The sequence below is a fragment of the Apostichopus japonicus genome, chromosome 12 (assembly GCF_037975245.1).
Source record: "Apostichopus japonicus isolate 1M-3 chromosome 12, ASM3797524v1, whole genome shotgun sequence".
NCBI classification, from domain to species: domain Eukaryota; kingdom Metazoa; phylum Echinodermata; class Holothuroidea; order Aspidochirotida; family Stichopodidae; genus Apostichopus; species Apostichopus japonicus.
In genome coordinates this window covers 3726555-3751393 of record NC_092572.1, presented here as the reverse complement: position 1 = coordinate 3751393, position 24839 = coordinate 3726555, and the positions used below count along the sequence as shown (strand labels likewise).

At 38.1% G+C, this 24839-nt stretch overlaps 1 protein-coding gene and 1 long non-coding RNA gene across 2 annotated transcripts in view; one reads left to right on the top strand and one right to left on the bottom strand.

Moving 5' to 3' along the window:
- Window positions 1–14060, bottom strand: part of LOC139977586 (uncharacterized) — a 44405-nt gene extending 30345 nt beyond the window's left edge. The window contains exons 1-2 of the transcript XR_011796607.1: window positions 13754–14060; window positions 5864–12022 (exon numbers count right to left, since the gene is read on the bottom strand). The gene's annotated coding sequence lies outside the window, so the exon portion shown is untranslated. The remainder of the gene's footprint in view (window positions 1–5863; window positions 12023–13753) is intronic.
- Window positions 14061–18704: 4644 nt separating this feature from the next.
- On the top strand, window positions 18705–21399 carry LOC139977582 (uncharacterized). The gene is made up of 3 exons (XR_011796605.1): window positions 18705–19072; window positions 19440–19561; window positions 20172–21399. It is a non-coding gene; the product is annotated as an uncharacterized lncRNA (long non-coding RNA).
- The last annotated feature ends 3440 nt before the right edge of the window (window positions 21400–24839 follow it).

Below are 24839 nucleotides of genomic sequence, written 5' to 3'. Positions count from 1 at the left end.
TTCTCACAGAAAAGATTGGCTCTACAACAAGGGACTCTGATGATTTTTACAGAAAAGACTCTGCTCCTATAAACAAAGAAGTCTGGTAATATTTACGGAAAGAGTTTGGTTTTCCATTCTGAGGAACATAGTGCAGACAACAAGTGGAACTTTCTGACTGATCTACAATGCAGTCTGGCAATACCAGAGTTTGAACCACTGATAGAGAGGAATTTCGGTATCTGAAGAAAGAACACTTTCGGACTTGTCAAATTATTCCCGAAATAATCAAGAAATACTCTGCATACACCAACTATGTCGGAGGCACGTTCAAGTGAACACTGGCTGCTAATGGACCAATGTACGTCACCTGTGAGCTCACAGCCATCAAGGAATCCATTTCAGAAGGAAGAAAGACACCAGACCAATCCTTTCCTGAATACCGACTTATATCAAAGGGATATGAATCAATCCTTTACTACACTCCATACCAAAGAGAAAGTCATGGATATGTGCCCAGAACCAACAATCAGTTCAGGTACCCCCAATCATCAGGAGCACGTGTAACAGGTAACACTCCGACATATGACGGATCAACCCCATGGAAAGATTTTCTCGTTCAATTCGAGGTAGTCTCAGAACTCCATGGCTGGAGCCCGCTTTCGATGGCATTAAACCTGGCAGCAAATCTCAGAGGGCCAGCTCAAGCACTATTGGCAGATCTCCCTGAAGAGTACAGGAGAAATTACCAGGCCCTGACAGTAGCATCAAAGCAGAGGTTCGCTCCAGAAAATCAATGCGAATTGCACAAAGCCCTACTCCGGAACAGAAGCCGTAAAATGACAGATAGCCTACCAGAATTGGCACAAGATCTGCGTAGACAAGTAGTTAAGGCCTAACCTGATGTTCCCAGCTCCATGCATGATGCATTGGCAAAAGATTATTTTGTTGACTGCTTGCAAGACCCAGATACCAGATGGCGGGTTTACCAATCTAGACCTGCGACTCTACAGGGAGCTGTCACTATTGCAGTTGAAATGGAGGCTTTCACCATTGCGGAGCAGAAGAAAGGTGCTGCAAGAAAGCTTGTTCGAGCTGTGGCTTCCGGCGAAACTGTGACTTCCGGTGAATTCGTTCAGACTAAAACCAAAGAGCAGACTCAGGAGACTCAAAGTGAGATGACAAGCGCCCTCATCGAAGCTATTAAGAGCGGCTTTAACGAAATTAAAGGCGAGCTCAAGAATAATAACAGGGGCCAGAGATATACAGGAAGTGGCAGACTGAGTGGAGCGGAGTTCAGAGGACGATGTTTTAAATGCAACAAGCAAGGTCATAGGGCTAGAGATTGTCCTGAAGAGGCCATGCAAACATCAACACAGGAAAACTCCAACCTGTCGAGTTTAGGGGTCGAAGGTCGGCAGTAGGGGACAACAGACCCTCCGTGAAGTCAGCGAAAAGAGGAAAAAGTAGGCGAGAAGTAACAGTTGAAGGGCAATTGGAGAACGTCAAATTGTCATTTGTCGTAGACACCGGGCAGATGTCACCATCGTAAGGCCAGATGTCTACAATGCCATTTCTGAAGAGTTAAGGCAAAAGTTGCAAAAATCTTCAGTGCAAGTGGGAATGGCAAATGGACAGCCCTTAGGCTACGACGGCTTCGCAACTTTCTCGCTGATTATCAAAGAAAAGTTGGTCCAGTACGAAGTATGGGTAGCGGACATCGAGACTGAAGGAATCCTGGGAATTGATTTCTTGCGACAACAATTCCCGGAGTTGACGGATCACCCAGCTGAGAAAGTTAATTCGAAAACAGTCGAAGAGTTCTTGAAAACAGAAAGTATTAACTTTAAAACTGTTATGCTACGTACTGTTGTGGATGTATCTTCTATATTTGAAGACGGTAGTGCCGATGATAAAAAACTGCTTGATTTTCTGACGCATGTGAAAGATTTTGAACAAACCGCTTCTCCTGAAATAGTATCCAAATTCAAAAAATATCTAAAGAATGGGGATTGCACGTATCGCGAAGGTGGTCGGATACTGTTAGATAACAGTTGTGGCGCACTGATTATTGAGAAATCTACACCGAAATAATTTGTTTTCAGCTTAAAATAATGGTGCAGGGAGAAATTTTACTAGTGTATTAGGAATATTAAAATTAAACGATAAAATCAAACGATATATATATATATATATATTGTAACGTGAATGGCCTTTATACTCATCCGTAGTAAACTGTGCACTTAGCTACATAGCCAGCCATGTCATGAATATTCATAATCTTTTAGGATGTATTTTTGGGAGGTTAAATGTTAATTGATGTGTTTTGTTGTCTAATTAAGAGAGTTATGGATTTAGTAAACCAACATTATCATTAAGTTAAATGTCTACGACATGTCTGCACATGTTTGGGGGGAATAATGTTATTGTTGTTAATTAAATAGTTAAAGGGATTGTACTTCCCATGTTATATTGCGTGGTATATGGACCAGAGTGAGACGGTCAAATAAACGCCTATAAAATTGTTCTTTTCTTAAGAACTGGCACTCACACACTCTAAAGTCTTGTGCGCAGAGTCATTATTGTTGTGTGTTTGTAACCTGGCCTGGTCTCTAGTTGCTGCTCTGCGGTTAACTGATACACAGGCTAGCATCGATTTCTCCATACAGATCTTCTGGCAGTATTCTTGGCCGTGCTTAGGGCCCCTCGGAACGCAACAATATATATATATATATATTGAAATTTATACTACACGGTATGAATTTTCTCTGCCATCACGCAGCTGCCTTATGATCTTCACATAATTTCAGGACTTTTGTAAATATTTACCAAATTCCATGGACAAATTATGAATTATAGTAGAATAGAATGAAAGGACATGCATCACGTGAATTAAGTCTAGGGAAGTGGATTGCACTTCATAGCTTCTTTAAAGCTTTGTACTGTCATCCCAGAATACTATTTAAATGGCCTGCTAAGTTGTTGCTATGTATAGGAGATCCACCAATCACAATTCCAGTTATATGTATATGAATTGTTTGACAGGACGAGAGAACGTTCTCTTTAAGTGAGTTTTCTTGCACTGTAAACGATGTATAAATTAGTATTCCAAGTCCCTGGCTTACATGTCCCAACCAAGAGAGAACAGAAATACATAGCCTATACTGCACTTCATATATGATATCGCCAAAAGTTAAAGTAATTTGCAAATAATCATAATCCATAACTCAATCAACAGAATTAGTCACATGACAGAAATTACAGAAGACACCTAACCTGCATAGAGGATTAAATAGATTGGAGTAAATATGGCACAGGAAAATATGGATTTACTTAACACTTAATGAATCTTAGTTATAAAGCCATTGAAGTAAGGATATATGATTGCACTCTCTTCACAAGTTATAGTATCAGTTACGTAACACCGTGATTCACAGAGTTCTAATGCAAAAGTGGCAAATTGTTATCGTTTCTTGAAGGATATGGCAAATGATGTGTTTTGGACTGCCTGTGGTAAACCTGAAGCAGGAAAATATGTAAAATTAAAAAAGTTATGTCCCGGTAGTTACTGAAACCCTGACAACAAACGGTGCTTCTGTGGCAACCATACTTCCAGCATTGCATACATAAAACTGCAATGGCAGAGAATCTAATTATTAACTGAATACAGCAAAATTTGATTTGAACATGAAATACAAAGAGTCTGCTAATTTCCATAGGTCTCCCCATTTTCCTTTCTTCTCTGTCATGGTAATTGCACCTTATGTGGTGTTACCCCTTGAAAACAATGTTTTGCTTTTTATACCTGCCCTGCTTATCAAGTTGGTAGTTTGAATTACAGATACAGTATGCTGATACAAGTGTCATTAAGGTAAGTACTTCAAAGAGCAGAGAAATTTTAATGATTGTTTTAACCATCTTTTAATGTAAAAGAAACCAGGAGATGGATTAGCCATATCAGTAAATGCGGTGGAAATATAATAAACTATGTCTCGTGTCTGAATTTTTTTATAAACTATTGTTAAATCCAACATGCACACTAACAAAATGAAAGTTCATACAAGTACTTCCTGTGAGTTTTTATACTTTTTTAAAATAGCAGTCACAAGATATATAAGAAGACCAGTATCCACTGAAACCCAGAATGCAAATGTGCATAGTGGCTTTGCTGCTATACTGTATGCCAATTAGTTTAAGAATTTCACTGATTGGCACAGTTTCTTGGTTAAGAATAGCATGGTCAATCACAATATCTAAGATTTGTGCTAAACTGTTTTACAGACTTTTCATGTTAGATACTAGTTTGCTCAGGGCTCTTTTGGGTAAACAGGAAAACAGTTTCCATGAAGGATGGTCCTTTTGTTTTTAACACCCAAAATGAAGCCACCAGATAAGTCAGATACAAGATCTGTTGTTCTTCCAAACTTCTCTTCCTCAGCTTTTATATAGAGCAGGGCTTCCCTAACTGTATCCACCCCCCTACCCCTACCCACACGAACCCATAGTGGATATCAGAGTCGTCCACGAACCCCCAACTTTGCGAGACACGATCTGAGTCATTTTTATACTATAATACACATAACAGCCTGTGTCTGTTTCATAGTTCAGTTATTTATCACATGCACGGTACGGTACTACTATGGCAACATATGCGTATGGAACGCGAAAAGAGTTTGTCGTAAAGTACGACTTTTGTACCTTACTAAATTATATGATATGTCAGGTTTTAGTTCAACGAAAAGTACTCTAGCTTTGACTTTCAGAAACGTCTCACGAACCCCCTGGGATGGACTCACGCGCCCCTGCGGGGGCTTATATGCACCCCAGTTTAGGAACCCCTGATATAAAGAGACTTGGCAGAAAACAGATTATAATCTTCCCATAAAAGTGGTGAAGCGGTGTGATCATCCTGTCAAAATCCGAAAAAAAAATATATTTAAAAAAAAGATCTTGAGAGTTTTAAGCAAGTCACTCCACTATTGACTCAAATTAGGTGTTTTTGCTGACTCGTCATGTCACTGATTCGAGTCACTGCGTTATTACCATGAGGTACATATCAATAGTTGCGACAATTGCAACTTTTGAATTTTGTTCAAATATTCCTATGAAGTATAGAGACCAGAACACCATTTCGTGTGGGGTAAAAATGTTGGTCTTTAATATTTTGATATGAACAGGAAAATCGATAGGGTTGATCTAAATACTTAGCATGATGAATATCCATCATTCAGTTAAACTGATGGTAATATAACAATAATAAGCCCCGCCCTTCATAGATATATAAAATATAAATTTACCACACATGAACATGCATCCGTCATCAACATATATATAACAATACATTAGTAGGAAACTAAATCGAATTCCAGTTGCAAAGTTTTGGTAATTTCATTTTTTGACCTTTGACAATAAGGTTCATCTATACTATCTATATGAGCTAAGTACCCACCAAGTATGACAATGATTCATCATTAGTTTGTTAAGTTATTGTGTAAATCATACAAAATATCGTTAGCGATATAATGTGAAGCTTCACCCCTCATTAATATGCATGTCAAATGATTAAACACATACAAATGCACCTACTAGAAACCAGCACCCAATATAGAGATTAAAAGAAATGCAACTTCCAGTTGCAGAATTATTGCAATTTAAAGATTTTGCCTTTTTACCCAATAAACTCATTAATATTCATGAGATGAGCACCTTGAGTCATCCGTCCACCAAGCGTACACAATAATCCATCGTTTCCTTGTCGAGCTATAGTGTATACCAGTGGTTCCCAAACTTTTCAAGGCGGGGACCCCATTTCATGTAGCGCCATCCGAGCGCGACCCCAAGTTTGTGTCTCCGGAATAATGAAGTTGTGCAGGCATTCACTTACCGTTGTGTTCTTCTCTCAGTGTGACGGGTGGGCCTGTTTCTCTGCAACCAGTTTCCCGATACGCGGCTCTGTCGTTGACAAGGCAACAATCATGTCCGATTCTATTGACAGTCGATCCTGGACTTCGTTTTTATGGCCGCCATTGTTGAAAATGACTGCTCGCAGATGTACGAAGTAGGGTACGGCATAAGTAGCCACACTGCCTTTTGTGACACATTAGGGTAGGATTTGAGCATCCTGCACCAAAACTCTTGTAGGGAGAAAGACTGATACACGGTTTTCGCTTCAGAGTCTTGCTTCATTCTGACGAGCTCCTCTTCGATGATATCATCCTCAGCCACTGCGTCTAGCGGGGCAGTGAATGGATCTCGTGCCACAGCAAACGAGGGAACATCGAGTTCTGGGAAGTATTTGTCGAATTGGCTGATCAAAGACTGGATATGCTAAGCAATGTCAACAGAAAGAGTCTCAACTTCGATGCCTTCAGATTCTTCGATGTGAGCGGATAGGCGAGGAAACAATACAAAGCGGCGGTTATCCACTTTGCTTTTCAGCAAAGCTAGTGTCGCGAGAAATCCTTTGATGTTATCATTAGCGATCATCAGGTTTGTGTCTTTGCCCTGCAGCGTGCGATTCAGCACATTCATCCTTTCAAAAATGTCACTCAAGTAGCACAATTTAGCTAGCCAGTTACTCGACTCCAGCAATGACCCCCATTAGTCTTTCTGCTGCATACGCAAGAACTCCTTCAACTCCTCACGCAACGTACTTGAGTGTAGAACAGCAAGTTCATGTGATCAGCGTCCATTTCCTGACAGAAAAGTCGGAACAACCTTGTGTTCAGTGCACTCGATTTGATGTGATTGACAATTTTTATCACCTGTGATAGTACGTCCATGAAGCTTTCGGGCAGTGTGCGAGTAGCCAACGCTTCCCGGTGGATCATGCAGTGGATCGTTACCGCATTAGGGGCGACTTGTTGCAATTTGGCTTTGAATCCGGAATTTTTTTCCCAGCATTGCAGGAGCTCCATCTGTAGTTGACCCAATTAGCTTGTTGAAGTCCAGACCATTTTCATGATAAAATGTTTTAATTCGTTTGAAAATGTCATCTCCTTTGGTTGTTGTTTCCAATGACTTGCACAGCAGAGGTTCATCAAAAAAATAATCATCTTTGATGAACCTGGCCCAAACCATCAACTGTGGGCAGGATGAAATATCAGTGGATTCATCCAACTGTATGACATGCCAAGGTGACTGTTTGATAGCAGCAATATTCTGCGTGGTAATGTCCTCACTCATGTCACAAATTCTCATATGAACAGTGTTATTCGAAAGAGGTATAGTTCCGAGTTTGTTAACCATGTCTTCTCCGATCATGAGAGAAACCATATCCTTCGCACATGGCATTATCAGCTCTTCTCCGATAGTGAGTGGCTTCTTAGCTTTCGCAATGCACAGCGAAACGCGATAGGAAGCCTCCACTGCACGTTCATTGGTCTGACTACACTTGCCTTGTTTATCCAACCGGCTGTTTCTCAAGGTGGTTAACTTCCGTTCGAAAAATGCACGGTCGCGGTCAGCGTATGCGGTATGTTTCGAAGTCAAATGACGTTGTAACTTGTTAGGCTTCATCGATGCACTCGAAAGTACATCATAACAAATAACACACTGAGGCTTCTGAACTCCACGATCCGTCACATAATAGAATCCAAGTTCAAGGAATTTGTCCAAATACTGTCGTTCGCGTGATGCCCAAGCCATCTTCCTTAACACATTGTCGAACTATAATTTCCAACTGAAAGCGATCCCGTTCTGAACATCGAACAATGTTGTTGTGCGCTACTGGCTACAGTGCTACACGCTACACCTCGCGCTATATTGTTCGACCCACATGTACCTGTAGTACAGTACTGTAGCTGTATGTGAAAACAACATAGTGAATATACAGAAGCAGGGTGGCAAGTGACAATTGAGCAAAAAACGCCAGATTCACTCAGGAAAAACGCTAGAACGGCCGCTAATAAAACCCTAAATATGAGTTTTCAGGGTGAATTTTGTAGGATTTTGACTGCGAACGTTCAAATTCGGGTAAATTTTGGGTACCCTCAGATTTTTTATTTATATTTTGAAATAAGCCTGCGACCCCACAAGAATTGCTTGACCCCAGGTTTGGGAAACTATGGTGTATACAATTACAAGATACATCGTCACAAAGACTCACAGACATACACTGCTGCCCCCCCTTTCCCCCCTCACACATACATGTAGTAAATGTGAAAAATTTTCTTGGCAAATTTCTAGATATCTTTTGAGTTGGTATCTAAAATGTTTCATTAACTGCATCAATGACAAGCGATATAAGAGTTGATCCACCTTGCAATAAATATTCTTAAAGCAACCTATTACTAATTTATGATGCACAACTAAATTGCAAGAAATCTTGCTAAAACGCTTCTATTTTCTTTGCATATTATGTCCTTTCTCGATATCATGTTTAACATGCAGGGGCATAATGGCACAAATCTTATCGAGCTCTATAGAAGAATCATACAGAATAATGACAAGGTGTAAAGATATACAGACACTGAGTGTAGTTTTTATTATGGCTAATACAGAGATCAGCAGTATAGTGTTGTGTGGTACCAAGACATTTTGTACTGGTATTTCTAATGACTATGAACAGGTAACACTCGAATTACGGTACCGATATTTGAAAGATGCCCCTATTAAAGTTAAAGTCATACAAAAACACCACTTATTTTCTTACTATAGTACAGTATTTTGTAGTACAGGGATGTGATTTTTCGAAGTAACAAACTGAACAACTAAATCTATTCATTGATCACTAAACCCACTTGATGTTGCAGTCAATCTGGACAGACCAACAAACTGTTAGTTTTGGAGCTAACCTTAGGCGACTCCAAATTAATTGTGGTCGAGTAATCGCAATTCTATAGAGTCCCAACCCTGAATGGTGTCGCAACTCTAACATTTTAATCAATGAACAAACGTGATTTCAAGATCACAGCAAACTAATTATTTAACAAAATTTTAAGAAAATGTTTCCCCCTGCAAAACTGTAAATTCATTTTAAATGTACAGCAAGTTTCAAGTTTCTATTCTTACAGTTTTGTTATCACGACTGGAAAAAAAAAAATTGTTAGTTTAATTTTTATCAAACCCTCAAATTCAACACTTTGGGAAGAGCCCTTGAATTTTTACAACTCGATAGGTCTACATCGCACAATATGTCAGCTTTGCATTTGTGTGGCAAACTCAACGTGCAAACTATACTGTAGCCAACTTCTAAAGCACGATGATTCACAGGAACCACATGCTATAGTCATAAACTTATGCTACAATGAACACCGCCAATCGAGCTAATAGTAGAGTACCCGTAGAGTTTCTTTCATGTTATTGTTACTATTCCTGGCAGACAATTTTGCCCGCAGCTAGATATGTTATGCTGTTGTTTCCATTGTTAGCGTCTACAGTTGGGAGTCTGACCCCGTGACCTCGAAGAATGATCAACGATTACGCATATCATTAAATTTGAATTTGCCCGCATTTTACGTAAAGTCGGTCCTACGTTTCACTCACAGAATTTACAGACATTGATAGTTTACAACTTACCGGAACCTCACAGAATGGATTAAAAGTAATTCCAATGTATGGTAGGGCAAAGATACCCGAGAAAAAATCAACGAAAACCTATGAAACAACGATTGCAATCCAACTTCGTCCTCACACATGTATTCCTAACTGACACAAAATAGGTCAAAACGAACCAACGAAAGAGAGTTACAGCAAAAAAGTTCTCCCATTTGTGGATCGTGTACTCTCCTACATGATGCTGTAAAGATTAGGTGAAATGGTTGTCTAAGACGGCCAGTCACAAAACGATTACCTCGACTCGGCGATTTTGTTGCTGTCGCCGCCATTTTGAAATTAGGTAGACTTTCGCCAAGCCGTTTGCATGCTATGGGCTACTACCGACAAGACTTCACTCAAATCGTTTTCAATGTAGTGGAACCAATTCCTTTAGTGTACGGTCTATTAGGAATGCTAGGTTTTGTGGCGTAATTTAAGTTGTGCTAAGGTTTGGAAGAAATTTTGTCCCAAATTCTAATATATGATTACGTAAAATGTGAAATTACTGAGAGCTGCGTATGGGAGGGGTAAGAGAGACAAAATGGGGAGGGCGCAAGGGAGATGGTGTTTCCTGACTAGCTAAATTAATGGTGGTAACTATTAAGGTAACACAAATTTTTCTGAGTCTGTTGTCAAAACTGAAGGGGTCATACCACATGTCGAATATACAAAGGTAACATGGCCTAGGCCAAACCTTATTTCTAGTTGTTTTCTAAGGAACTTCCAACAATTCCGAATGATTTATACCTACAATACCAAATGATTTATACTTACCCACTTACCATAATTCCACAGTAGCCCTTACTCAGTGAGATTCTGCAAAGCTGGGTACTCATCTGTTGCTTATATTCATCAATAAATATCAGTTAACAGTTTTCTAGTCAATACCAATCCTTGTTTGGTTCATGTATCACACTACATAACCACTTGTCAATATTGGAGTTAAGTACTGTGGCTTGGGTAGGGGTGGGTTGTTTAGGGGAGGGGTGTGGTGTTTTTAGGGGTTTTGGGGGAGGGAATGTGGTGCTTAGCGGATTTGGGGAAGGGTTTTGAGGTTCCCAGCTTTGGGATGGGTGTGGTGTTCACCAGCTTTGGGAAGAGTTAGGGTATTTTGGAGGGATGAGGTGGTTTTGCCACATATGGGGACTTTAATTAAAGCGGACTTTCAGTACACAGGACGTGTTTGGATACATTACGTTCTATGGATACTCTGACCAAATATTTTGAGTAGGGCTGTTTTCTTTTTCACATGCATAGTAGAACATTAGTCAACAGTGGAAATAGAGTTGCCTGGTCTTTTATTGATTTTATAACTGTAACAATAAGGCACTTTAAGCAACAGAAAAAAGAAAACAAAAACATTTGGTGTGACACTCTCCATGAAAAAACATGTTTTAATGTCCTGTGAAAATATGGGCATGAAATATAAATTACTTCGATCACTTCAAAGTGAAATACTTTGTTCAAATGGAAGGAATAGCTTAACAAAATTTGAATACTTCTTGAAATGAAACACACTTCATACTGTGAAGACTTCATACAATAATATTGTCTGAAAAAAAATCACACACAATGTCAAGTGCATTATGACTGGAAGGGGTATTTCAAGGTGGCATAGTGAAGGCATGACATAGCAACAACAGTTCAGGTGGCAGGATGGATAGTTTTGTAACTTTGAAATGGTGAGATATACCTGTGACATATAGCATAAGATATAGCATAAGATTAAAATTAAAAGACAAATATATAAAAGTAAAAGGTAAGAGTAGAAACTAGAAAGTAAATAAATAAGTCCAAACTTGACATATAACTTTAACAACCTGGTCTTCTTCAGAAATAGGAGCACCAATAGCAGCCCAACGATCCATAATTCCTTTCATATAATTCAAATTATTTCCAACTGACTTGCCCTCTGCCATTTCAGTTCTGAGGTACTTTTTCTTGAGCTGAATTTTGTTGGTTAGAGAATCCTTTTCAAACAGAGTACGCAAGGCATCCTAAGCATCACTTGGTTTGTCACTTGTTGTAATTATTTCCAGCTGACTAGATGCTATTGCAAGCACAATGGTGAAAAATGCCAGTTGTGTCTTTTTCAAGTTTGCACTCTTCTACTTCTCACATACAGTAACCCCCAACTTTCCTGAGCCATCCTCATAGCCCACAGGTCTTTTGCAAGAAACAAATGTCTCATCTGGAAATTCCATGTCAGCCAGTTCGAGCCATCCATTTTGTTAATTTTCCACGTCATATCTTCTGTTGTTCCAGCCATATTGGTCAGTTGTCACGACTAAATTAACCAATTTAAGTACCGACATTTCCCAAGAAATGGTTCCAAAATCAGCACATAAATTCCAAACAACAATCTATTCTACACAGTTAACTTCCAGTGTATGTGTCTGGGCCAATAACCTGTTCGAGTTAGCTAGAGAATAGGCATGAGACTGCTGAGTATATTACAGCCTGTTGCTGCACACAACTTGTTCTTTTTATAAGAGTATAACAGAAACTGAGGAAAAATGTAAATTACATATATATAGAAAACAAAATTGCTTAAAGGTAGCACACTAATAATACAACCTGATTAAACAAACAATAGTTTGGAGCAGAGTTGTAACAACAGGCACTTAACTGATCCACAGGCTGCATTCCTTCTTACTACGGGAACATATAACAGAGCTAGGAACTTAAAGATGTATAGTATTAAATAGAATGTGAGACTACATTTATTAACAGATTTCTATAAATAAACTCTTATATGAAGACTTCAGATTTGAGGATAATAAACATGGGGATGTAATAAACTCTGGAAGCTCTCTGGGCTAATACTTAATACCAGTGGACCTGCATTTTGCAATGTTAGTCATTATACATAACAAAACAAATTTAATAGTGAATGAAACTTTTCTTCTTTTTGGGAATAACTTTTTTTTGGTCATATATACATGGGAAAGCACCTTAGAGAAATCTGTGTGTGACATACACACACACATAGGGAAGACTGTACGTGAATGACTAACTAAGTACTTCTACTACTGTACCTATCATAGAAAACAACTTAACAATAAAAAGATCGTAAACTCTCATTAACAGCAAAACATGTTGTCACAAAATGATCCCTGATAATGTTTAAGTCACCTGGAATTATAGTAGCTATGTACAACTACATGGCTCTATGAGGTGCAATTGTTCTCAAGTACCAGCAGTAGGTCTAACTGTAATAGCAATAAGTATAAAGTGTAAGCAGTATTAAGCAAGCTAGTTTTATTTCTGTGTTACGTATCTTGCTCTACCTAACTACATATTAAGCATAGGGAATTGGGCCTAGACTTAAGTCATGGATCTAATAACGGTCTTGAACACTTGTAACAAAGTGACTTTGAAATGGATCCCAGGATGGAGGAAATTTTCACCCAGTCCAGCTTTAATAAAACTCATAATAAGCCATGATCTTAACTTATACATAGTACAAAGGCAGTCTACTAGTACTACTAATAATTTTTGTATAATAATAATAATACTAAATTGTATCTTATGCAGTCCAAATCTTTTCAAGAACAGGCCCCTTAGAATTATTACACAAGGACAAGAAGGCGTAGGCTAAGAACTAAAGGTTATAAGCCTTAGTCCGTTATTAAAATTGGACTAAACTATGCAGGTATTCTAGTATTACTAAAACTAGGCTAGGGCCTACCTGTAGTAAAAACTTGTCGTAGTATATTACTTTAGTAAATACAAAAGTACTAGGCCTATAGGCTAGCCTAGGCTTGTACTAGTAATATTACTGTCCGCTATGCCCTCGAATTTTTAAATTTTAACTATTTAGTAGCCATAAGTAGTACCGTGACTTATCAACTCCCTGATTTTTCCATATTAACGCAAAAAAATGAAGGGAATCTATGCCGAATAGAAAGATTACGAAAAATACGAGACGTTGCAAATCTAGCACTAGCTACATCATAGTCGACATATAGCGCTAGGCTGCACGTTATAGGATACGGTGCTTTCGTGTATATGTGTATTATGTACGTTAGGGTACATGTATTAGGGGCAACCAAAACCACATAGGAGCACCATTTTCGTTGACCAAAAAATCACACTTTTCGGGGGAGTTACAACTTTTCTGAAAAATATGAGTAAGATTCAAGCTTATATATTACAAAAATGCTATTTTCACGGTTAAAAGTTGTCTAAGACGCGAAAGTCACATAACGATAGACGTCGACTCGATTTGACTTACCTTTATGTTTTTGCGTTGGTCGTCGATAAGAAAATGCACTGTTCTATTGGTAAAATCTTCGTTTCTTTCCGGAAATGATCGTATTTGAGTCTCTAAAGTATCCTTTATCGAGCTACGATACTCGTAAACCCGAATGACATTGGGATGTTTGCGAATTTTACCGATTACATCCATACATGGAAGTAGCGAACCGAAGTCCGTAGAACCGGATTTGCGCGAAACAATTACTTCCGGGTCAAGTAGCTGTGCTCGAAAATTTGCTAGTAACGGTCATATATTGAGGTCAGACTTCCAACTGTCTACTTTGACTCTCGCACTCATCAATGCACAGGTCAAGGTTAGACGTGAGGTCTGTGTGTAAATATGCGTTACTTTGGCTATGATACCTACCGGTATGGTTACTGGCGTTACAAGGCAAGATGTACTTTCTGATTGGAAATTCCAATTTTAAAATAATCTTAAAATAAACAGCAAAGCAAACTGTCTTTGTAGTCATTCTGGAGCATCACCCACTTGATCCCTTTTATGAACCTAAGGCAACCTCCAAATCTGTTTCCAACCCCTCGTCAACCGTGGTTAAAATCAATAACAAGTTCTACTTGGAGAGGCAGACTGAAGTTTGTGTCTATTCCAAATAGACATATATGTGGTATTCATCCAACTTGCCACTCACAAAATTACAAGGATTCAGTGTTTGAATTTTGTTGACCTACCATAATCATTGGCCAATACCATAATCACTATGGTAAATCTAATCATGACAATTGAACATAACACACATAATAGTTTATCAATATTTGAAAAATGTTGACCTTTCACCTTCCCTATATATATATATATATATATATATTCAATCACATCATTGGTTAGAAGCTTTTATTGGAAATATCAGATAATTATATAACGACCAACAAACACATACTATGTGAAGCAACAACGTAGAAGATCTAATGCACTGGTTAAATGTCATTTTCACCCTGCCATGCTGAAAAAGTGAGTGTGTATATTGCCAGCATGCATATATGAGCAAGATGGCGCGCACACACACAGCGAATAGAGAAACATTAACAAACGAGAGCCCAACGGGCACTATGGTCCAGATAAAATTGTGCGTCTGAATGGTTCCAAAAAAATGTGGCCCAAACAAACTGGGTCAAAAATATATTTGCCCCCAAATCTTGAAGCACAAAAAAGAGGGCCAAACTGGTTTCAAAAAATATCGGGCATAAAGAATGTGTCCCAAAATTCATTTGAGGTGGAAATTATATTTGGGCCCACGCGGTCCGAAAATGGGCCCTGATTTGTTTGGGGCCCAGATGGTCCCAAACAATTAAGGCTTACATGCACCAGTTTTTAAGTAACAACTGTATATCAAGTTTTGTTACAATCCGACTTATGTTTGTAGAGTAATTGCAAAATTTTGCTTTTGACCCCATACCTCATTAGTATTCATAAGGTCATTGCAAAACACAATGTGGCACACCTTCTCATTTGAATACATATGCATATCTAGTATGAAAAAAAATCCTTTACTCCATTGCTGAGTTATGACGGACCAAAGCAAGTGTCACAGACGCATACACACACACGCTAACCTGACTATATAGGTTCCATGACTTCCAGTATGGAACCTAAAAGGTTTTTCAGTTCTGCTTAAAACAAATGTTGCAGTGAGTCTTACATTACTATATTAATTACCATAAGTTTCTGTTTGACACATTTCAAGAAGGAAATCCACAAGGCTCTGGAATTTCTTGTCCCGAATGTGCTCTCACTCTCCTGTGAACACACTCACCTGTGAACACTACCAAATGTCCAAGAGGTACTTATATTATAGAGAGGTCCTTAGAATGACCCCGAATTTGGCATTGAAGTTTTTATTACTATGCAACATTTCATATCTGTTTACCTAAACTGACTTTTCTTAATGTCTGCTCCAACTAAAAGTGTTTTCTACTCAATGTAGAACAGTGCCAAATACTATGTTCATACCAGTTATGATAAGGATTTTCAGTGTTGGACTTCTGATGAACTCAAATGATGTTGGCCTCTGCTGTAATTGACAAACATTTTGAACTGTTTATTATGGTTATTTACAATGAGAAATAAAGATCAATATACTATTAAGTAATTCTAGCACCCTTTATGATTCCATGGCAATTAGGAAAGTATGGCTTTAAACTCAGGTCCACGATAGAACCGCAATCCCCACCCCTGGTAACAATTTAAGCATGCCACGTGTTAGGCACCGAGGGTACATCCTAAATAGTGCTTATTATATAGCAGTGTATGTACAATAACAAGTATCTGCCTTGTAAAACTCTTAAGCAATAAAGAAGCCAACTTTGAAAGCCCCTTTTACGGTGTTTTGAACACAAAACAGTATTTGCAGGCCCAACATTGTTGACATTTACTGGCAAAATATTGAATGCCAATTAAATACATAAACCGGTAACTTAGCAGACCATAGGTATTTTAGTGGTAGAATATTTGTTTTTGTATGTAATAAATTTACAATAAATTGCAAACTTTTCTATTTATTTTATTAAACCAACACAGTAAGCCCCTTTAAGTTTCAGGGCCTTTCCGATTCTAACCAGGGAGCCTTCAACCCCAGTCCCACCATGTGGCCCTTCAGAGGAACAATTCGGCCCCTATATTTCAAAAGCATGACTACGTGAATTGAATAAAAATGTCAATAAATTTCTCATTAATATAACTATAAGCTATCTATCATACAAAGCCAAGCTAGATATTTAGGCCAATTTAAATACCTACATGTTTTAGTTTCACAGCAGGAATGTCACTGAAACCGCGACATGGAAAGCATTGAACAAGAAACCCGTGCCACCTCATCATAATGGGTTTTGAATGGATACCTAAAGAATTGAACTAAAGAGGTGGGATTAATACCTGCGTTTATATTTTTGCACACTTCACTATGATCTATTCTGAAAAATAGAGGCAGTACACAGAGAACTAGATTAGCAGTAAACAGCTCAGATGCTATCCGTTATTAAAGGGTGTGAAGACTCGCGCACACGGAACGTCTCATGCCGGTAATCTGACCTAGTTTCGAATGAGGTGTAACAGACGTGTTAGACACCACCATCGATCCCACAAAATACACACACAGCTTGCTACCGTCGGTAATTAGACACTAGTGTACAGTCAATACACACAGCTACGGTCATTACCCACAACACAGTGTACATAGCAGCAATGGAAATCTCAGTTCTAGATAAAAGATAACAAGGTATCAGGTTTCAATTACTGTCTGCATTTTGTAGCGACAAGAAGAAACCGTCATTTGCAAGCAACGGAAAGTTAACTTTTTCAGAGCGCGGTACGCGGCTTGGGGCGAGTCTTCAATGCCGTTAACACCCTGTTTTGTTGAACAAAATCACGTTGTTAACGATACTTACATGATAGTTGCTACAACCCCGAGGACGTTGTTAACGATATTGTTAACGTTATATTTGAATAAATGTTTTATCACAGAAAGTTATGAGTTGAGACAATCTTACGGAAAGCTACCACAAGACTTGATTGCCGACATTCACAACATATCCAGACATCATTTCATGGTTCAAATTAATAAGTTTTAAGGTCATGTTTTATGCTGGCATTTTGTCTCGACACTCGTGTTACGTTACTTGATTTCCGACATTCACAGCGTATCTCTACACATTGTTGAAGGGCTTCAATGAAATCAGATTAAAAGTGCAGTATTTTTATGCTGGTACTTTGTCTAGACACTCGTTTTACTTGAGTTCCAATATTCACAGCGTATATGCATAGCCTATAACATATTAAAAGTTGTTTACCGTACAGCCTCCTATTAGTATCAGGCGAACATGTTATCTGATAGACTGGAGGTGGGAGATACGGTAGCTGATAAAACAAGGATTCCACAATTTGACGTCTTTTACTGAACGTGTCACAACTACACACTAAATATGAGATTCGTCCAACCGTCCCTCCTTGAGTAATAAATCATATAAAACAAGGATATGCAACGCAAGTCTTGTTAAGGCTGTCGATGTCTGTGAAGTAGGATATTGTTGTTGAAAAATCTAAACATAAAATTGCGAAGCAGCTACTCTGTTAGCATGTGGCCTTAAACATCCATCAGCCTTTCTCAGTTGCAAAAGAGATTGTGGACAGAGTACAAACAAAATTGCTAAATTATTTCTTTTAGATTACACCACTTCTAGTTCATTTCAACCCATTATTGCTTATAGCTATAACATACTATGACATCAACAGAGTGGTGATGGCTTTCTATGATATATTACACCGTTTTCACCGAGCGGCACATGTTACAATATGAAAACAAATGTATAGTATGCAGTGTTTGAAATGACTACACCCATTTTTTCTTGAGGGGACGGGAGGGGGTGGGGTGTGGTGGGGGGGGCGGTGATAAGTTATGCCATATATTACATCAAAACAGCATGAAGTCTCCCTGATTATCAAACACTGTCTTTTGATATACAGCTCATATGTGAGTTATTTTGTTTGAGTCAGTAGATGTTATTAATAGTAGTGTAAATGGCGTTTCGACATGTTATGCAATGACAGAAATATAGCACAACTCAATTCATCATATCGAACAGCTGAATTTTGTTTCAATTATTTCTATTTATATAGGACTATTTTTTTTGTCGGTATCCATCCCGGTCTATTTATATCACGAGGCTTGCCAAGATCTCCTGTTTAAAAGTGACCCCTACCAGCCCCCCCCCCCCCCCAATCCTTAAAAAAAATCCCAAGTTATTTTTGCATATAATCATTTACTTTGTGACAAATACATTATCATATCAGACACATCGCGCTACTAACACAAGTGACATAACCAACTCTTTAGGCTGTGAGTGTTTGAAAAACACTGTCTGTGCAGGAGAATAGCACGCGCGGCTGTGACAGGAGAATAACACGCGCAGCTGTGGCAGAACAATAGCACGTGCAGCTGTGGCAGGAGAATAACACGCGCAGGTGTGGCAGGAAAATAGCACGCGCAGCTGTGGCAGTATAATAGCACACGCAGCTGTGGTCACACCAGGGCCCAGTTCCACAAAGACCAACTTACGCTTGATATTAAGTTCAAACTTAAGTTCAATTCTCATCCGATAGATCGTAGCGTAAGTTCGATCGTAAAATCGTGTTCCACAAAATCAAGTTTACGCTACGCTTGATTTTAATTAAGAAATGGTTAGTGGACGAGGCTACTTTGGCCTTTCGTGACCTCAAGTCACTTATGTCTCCAAAGTTTGACACAGCGAACAACCTGTTGGCGCATTATATGTCATCAAAATGGTGAGTAAATATCAGACAAAATGGGTCAGAATAAATATTTAACCACAATCTTTTCAAGAATGACAGTTGCAAGTTCTTATTGCATTGGTTTGTTGTTTGTTTCGACTCAATAACATGGAAAGATCTGCCGTTGACGGCATTTTATCTGCCATTATTAAGTTATTGCAATTAAAGCTGTTCAATGGGCTGAGCAGCTGTGTGCGCTACTAGCCTATAGCCATTGTTGGAACTCAAAATAGAGGTCATGGGGTCTAGCCTGGTATTGGCAAGGCTGTCTCATTAAATTTAAAGCACAGTGTTCTTGAGTCGTTATGATAACTTGACAATTTTTCACAGTACAATATTTTTTCCATTTTTCCTCGTCTAGCTCAACAGAAAAAAAAAAACAGAAAGAAGAATTTTCTCAACAAAAGAGTTTGTGCTTTGCCAGTTTGCCAATTTGAAAATCGTGATAAATTGTTTGGTCGAGCTGGACATTGCTAACAGAAGGTAAGACTTTTTAAATCCTAAGCACACCAAACTTGAATACAATCAAAGGTGTGTTTTAGTCTGGGTAAATAACATACAATGATTTCCTTTTTATAAGATACATGCAAGCTTTCATTGTGCAGTTAAAACATGCACTCAGCAGAATTGTGGGACTTAAGACTATGTTCTATACTGCGTATCTGTTTGGAATATAAATTGTACCATGAGTGTTTGTGCGATATGACACTATTTGAAGCTGAAAAGATTGCCAGTAATAACACCTCATGATATGTCATAATGTAAACTGATAAAGAGAAGTGAAATATTGACATCGCACAAAATGGAAATAAGATGTGGAAATTTATTCTGGAAAAAAAATAACCCAAACAGGTAAAAGGCAGAACATAACAGAACATTCCATCAGGGTTGCAGGAGGAGTCTCAGAGAAAAATGCTTCAGAAATTAAACAGAAGTGGTCAGATCTGAAGATTTTGGCCAACAAATATCAAAGGGCTAAACATGCAACAAGTTAATGCATTTATTGGCAACTCACATCCATCACACTTTGTATGGCTTTCTTGATATATGGTAAAACGCATTGATAACAATTGTTCATATCATTTAATTTTAGGTGGAGGGCTAGAAGCTGATTACAGCAATGGTCCCCAGGCCAGAGATGGTGTCAAATGCTCTGGGGACATAAGTGACCGACCCTTTGACTGCTATGAGTGAGTCATCACAGGATTCACCACCAACAGAATTGACACCAATCAGGCAGTCACACCTTTCTCCTGTAGATGCCCCCCCCCCTGAGACGTCCCCACAATCTGACAACGAATTGAGGCATATCTCAACAAGAAGAGATAATCAAGATTGAAAGGGAAAAGCTCGAGCTCTCCAGAGAGAATTTGAAGTTGCAAAAAAGGCATTCTTTCTGTACTTCAAATCATCTCAGGAGCCCTTGGTCACGAAAAGTAACTTCAAAATACATACTTCCCCCCCCCCCCACACCAAAGTGTTTTCTGTGTCTGATAAGGTTTTATAGTATCATATTGCTATGTATTACTGTTAAACAAGTGTGTAGAAATCTTTAGTAAACTCCTGGTTGCCAAGACCTTTCATTCATGCCAGCTGCCTTATAGGCTTTAGAACATTAGGTCACATTAATTAATGATCCTCTTGTCATAAACAATGTCATCAAGTAAACTAAACTGGAGAGGATTTCTGTAGAGATTCATTCCAGGCCAAAGAAGCCAGTTATACTGCCTAACTGTTATCATTACGCAACCTGCACTATAGTGTACTCTTCTACGTGGAATATATTGGTGCTTAACTAAGTAGCTGTATTGCCTATAAAAGTGAAGGAAGCTAAGGTACTACTATTTATATTGGACAAACATCTGAGAGGAAGTTGTAGATAATATTAATGATCAAGGTTACTGCCTTGCCGACAATCGTTGAGTTGAATGTCATTTCTGAACTATCAATATGTATGTCTGACATGACATTCATATTCTTTTTTGACACTAAAAACAGCCAAAACTAATTTGCCTCTTTCAAAGTTAACAAGGATATGGGAAGGGTTAGAAGATGGTGTGAGACCATCATTTAGGTAAACAAATCAGTAATTATATCTGCCCGGACAGCTGCCCCATGGACATTATCAGGTCCTACCCCAGCTTTATCTGGGTCTGGTTAAACCTGTTGGTCAAGCTGGGGGTCTAAGTGTGGCTCCTTCAAGTCCTTACTGATGTTAAAGAGGACACATCAGGCAATGATGATATCACAAGCTCTTTGTGGAAACCAGCAACCAAAGATAGAGTTTGAAAGAAATGCAACTTCCAGTGGCAGAATTATTGCAATTTCCTTGTCGAGTTATTATGTATATAAGATGCATCGTCACATAGACACACATACATACACAGACATACACAGACATGCAATAAATATGCTTCAAGAATCCTATTACTAATGATTGCGTTCATGTAGGATTATCGACAATTATAATGTGATCTTTCGAAGTAACAAACTAAACAACTAAATATATTCATTGATCACTAAACCCACTTAACTTTGCAGTTAGTGTTGGATCGAGCTTAGGCGACTCCAATTTAATTGTGGTCGAGTATTCGCAATTCTATAGAGTGACAACACTGAATGGTGTCGCACCTCCTACATTTTAAGCAATGAACAAACGGTATTTCAACATCCCAGCATAATAATTATTCAACAGAATTGTAAGAAAATGTTTTCCCCTGCAAAGCTGTAATTACTTTAACATTCATTTTCAATACAGCAAGTTTTAAGTTTCTATTCTTAAAGTTTTATTATCACGACTGAGACAAATTGTTAGTTTACTTTTATGAAACCCACCAATTCAACACTTGGCGAAGATCACTTGCACAACTCGATAGGTCTACACCGCACAATATGTCAGTACTGCATTAGTGCGGCAAACTCAACGAACAAACTACCGCAAAATTATTCTCAGGAATCAAAGGCTTTAGTCATAACCTAATGCTCAAATGAACACCTTCAATCGAACAAAGAATACAGTACACGTAGAGTTTCATTTTATTGTTACTATTTCTATGACAGAAAATGTTTCCTATAACTACAAATCTTATTCCATTGTTTCCCTTGTTAACGTCTACTTTGATCGCACTCATCAATGCACAGTTCAAGGTTAGACGTTAGGTTGGTGTGTTAATATGCATTACGTAGGCTATGATACCTACCGGTATAGTCACTGGCGAAACAAAGCAAGATGCTCCTATTGATTGGAAATTCAAATCCAAAATTCCCCTAAACAAACAGCAAAGCAAACTGTCATTGTAGTTATTCTGGAACATCACCCACTTGATCCCTCTTATGAACCTAAGCCCCAAATGACCTTTATATGACCTTTGACCTCCCTTTTGCAAACACAAATTATTGTCCAATGCACACGAATCATTGTCCCAGATCTTAATCAACATCCAAGCAGTATATAAAAAAAGAAGTATTCTTACCGTTTTCAAAAAATAACTCAAAATCCCTCAGATGACTTATGACCTCCCTATATTTCAGGTTTATAAGAGTAGATACTTTTTAAGAAAGAGTCACCCAGGAAAGAACCTGGGCACGAAAACCAAACTACCAAACGGTTTATAAGAGAAGATACAGCAAATTGCCTTATTTGTTTCAAGTAAAGCTGGGAAGGAGTTCTTAAATTCTGTTGAAATCATTTCCCCTTCAATGATGAACTTTCTTCGATGGTGATTAGTTCACGTCATCATTTCTTGAAGTTTCTTTTCATTTTTCTTTGTCATTTTCATCTCTTGCAACATCAAACTGATATATAGGAATATCAAACTTCCCATATACTGGAGGTTATACTGACCTGTTATGCTCAAAATGTTAAACCTACAATTAACTGGATGTTATAGAAAGTCTGGCTTAAGTTATGTCATACATATTCAGAGACAAATTATATCACAATACTGTAAATTGAAATGGCTGCAAGCCATGGTCATTATTCCTATATATAGGACCTGCGCTAGAATCAATATTGATCATCCAGTACCGATGATCTACCAATTATGATATAAATCCAACACACAATTAGATAATAATGCTACCACTCATGAATAATTAATGTGATAATATCATTCCCTATTGTATATTAATACCTGCATACTGTCATATATCTACATCAATTACAAGACAACTCATGACACTCATTGATATTCATGTTGCATTCACCAAAACAACAGGTATTGTCTACTACCCACGACCCACATATATCTAGTATGATATCAATCCAACAAGTAGTCCTGGATATATCATGTCCACAGACTCGTGGTACACACATATACACGCAGATTGGACTGCAGAGGTTCGGCATCGGATCCACATGTTATTCATTTACAAAGCATAATGTTGATCCATCTTTCATTTGACTTAAATATCATGATCTTGATCTCACAAATAAATACCATCAATTGCTTGCTTGAAAGTCATGATAGCATATAAAGTACTGTTTTTGTTGCCAATATTTTTCTTCTTACGTTACTACCGTTCTACATGGCCTTTTACATATACCCGTTACAACGCAGACTACATATTATAGGTATTATTGGGGCAGAAGATATGTTTATCTATGTAATAACTTTCTTAGAAATGCAAACTATTCTATATATTTTATTAAACCAACACAGTAAGCCCCTATGAGTTTCAGGGCCTTACCAATTCTAACCAGGGAGCCTTCAACCCCAGTCCCACCTGTGGCCCTACAAAGGAACAACTCGGCCCCCATATTTCAAAAGCATGTGTTAATTGAATAAAAGTTTGTAGTCAAAACTTTTGCGCCATATGTTTCAAAATATCCAAAATAATATAAGCATGTTCTCATATTATTTTTCGACATGCTTATATTGTTTTGGACATTTTCGATACATATGGCATATGCATGTCTCGGTTTCACAGCAGGAATGTCACTGAAACCGAGACATGTAAAACATTGAACGAGGGTCCTTGCCACCTCATCATAATGGGTTTCGAATGCATACCTGAAGAATTGAATTAAAGAGGTGGGTTAATTACCTGCATTATATTTTGCCACACTTTACTATGATCTATTCTGAAAAATAGAGTCAGTTCACAGAGAACTAGATGAGCATTACACAGCTCAGATGCTCTATTAAATCAATGTAGTGATACTAAACATGCCAAACTAAGAAGTACGTTGACTATTCAAACTTACATGATCTAAAATGAATACCTTTCACTTGTAAGTCTTTGACAACATTTCATTGCACTATTGTATTAAAGTATGTAACCTATTTGTGCTGTTTAAGAAATTACCTTCAAATATTCCTTGATGTTCTTTGAATTCCCTTGTTGTTGCTAGCTTAAAGATCATTTATCTAAATTTCATTAAACTATATCACACATACAAATGAAAGGAGCATTTTCACAATATTCAGTGACACCTTATAACCCCTAAACTATTGCACAATTAAACACCTGTTCAAAAGCGTTAACGTGTAAATTGGTAATGGCAGACAAGGTTGGTATCTGATACTTCAGCAATTTGGGGAAACTGTTGCTTTACCTAGGTTACAGGGACATGTTCCGTAACCTAGTTTAGTATCAGCAGAAATTGATTTTTCTTGGACTCAATTTACCGTATTTACCGTATTTATTTGTTTGCCACAAAAGTACAAAGTGGAGGGAAGTCTTCCATAAAGATTAAAAGCTTAACAATGTGGAAGACTCCCTGAAGAAAGAAAAGAAAAGAAAAAACAAAATATATATA